Genomic DNA, 1270 nt, shown 5'->3' on the forward strand with positions numbered 1-1270 from the left:
TACCCTCCCTGTTTCGCCACTCACACCCCTGGTCCTGTAGGGCTCATCCGCCCTGGGTTCCTGTATTTTCAGTTCCTATCTGTACCAGAAACACTGGTTTTTCCAAACACTCCTGAGCCATTGCTGAGCTCAGACTGACATCATCCTCATTACCTCTCACCACACCCAGGGCAACCTGTGGTCGTTACATCATCGTTTGTCAATTTGAGAGGATTCACAGTGAAGGTGGGGTCTAATCTGTCAATCAGGTCATAACCAATGAGGCCTCTGTGTGGGCACGGCCTGCTCCTGAGGATCCTGGGAACTCCTGTCTTCCTTCTTGGAGGCGGGAGACACTCTCTGCTCAGTGAGACCTCCTAGTTGACAAGCCCCATGGAGACAGGCTGATGGCAGCCAGTGCTCTGAGCTGGAGGAACCATGTGGAGACTCCTGCCAGCGCTGAGAGGCTTCCACCACCACTGGATCCTCAAGACTGCCCACCCACTGGCCTGTGATCTTCCTGCATTGTGTTTCGTGAGTCTGAAGAGGGCTTTAAAGATTGGTATCAGACATGTGGGCTAATACCGGACTTATGGACTTCTTCTGGATGGGCTGAGATGTTTTCTTAATGCACAATTACTCTTTGTTATACACATATGTGTCTATGGATTTGTTCCTCTAGTCTACCCGGACTAACACACCACCCCCTATGCTCACGCCTCTGTCTATGTGCCCGATGCTTCCCAGAAGCCCCAACTCCTCAACTGGCATTCACCTCCACCAAGAGCAGCTCCTGTCTTCTTCCCCTGCCTCTTCTCCAAGAACTCCACCCCCATCCCCCCCCAAACTCCTTGTTGCCATCACAGCCCAACACCTCAGGGCCAACACCTCACACCCCACCCCAATTCTCACACCCAACCAACACCTCACACCCCAACCCATCACCTCTCATCCCAAGACCTTACACCCCATCACCTCACACCCCAACACCTCACATGCCACCCAACACCTCACACCCCAATCAATACCTCACACCCCAACCCAACATCTCACACCCCAACCCAACATCTCACACCCCAACCAACACCTCACACCCCAACCCAACATCTCACACCCCAACCAACACCTCACACCCCAATCAACACCTCACACCCCAACCCAACATCTTACACCCCAACCAACACCTCACACCCCAACCAACACCTCACAACCCACCCAACATCTCACACCCCAACCCAACATCTCACACCCCACCCAACATCTCACACCCCAACCTATCACCTCACTTCCC

The 1270-nt window shown here is 53.6% G+C and overlaps 1 protein-coding gene across 1 annotated transcript in view; it reads right to left on the minus strand.

The window, feature by feature from the left end:
• The window catches only part of PITPNM3 (PITPNM family member 3), a 169736-nt gene that overhangs the window by 70973 nt on the left and 97493 nt on the right, over window positions 1-1270 (minus strand). The window lies entirely within an intron of this gene.

The sequence above is a fragment of the Echinops telfairi genome, unplaced genomic scaffold (genome assembly GCF_000313985.2).
Source record: "Echinops telfairi isolate 266 unplaced genomic scaffold, ASM31398v2 ScPeMD7_2010;HRSCAF=2546, whole genome shotgun sequence".
NCBI lineage: Eukaryota > Metazoa > Chordata > Mammalia > Afrosoricida > Tenrecidae > Echinops > Echinops telfairi.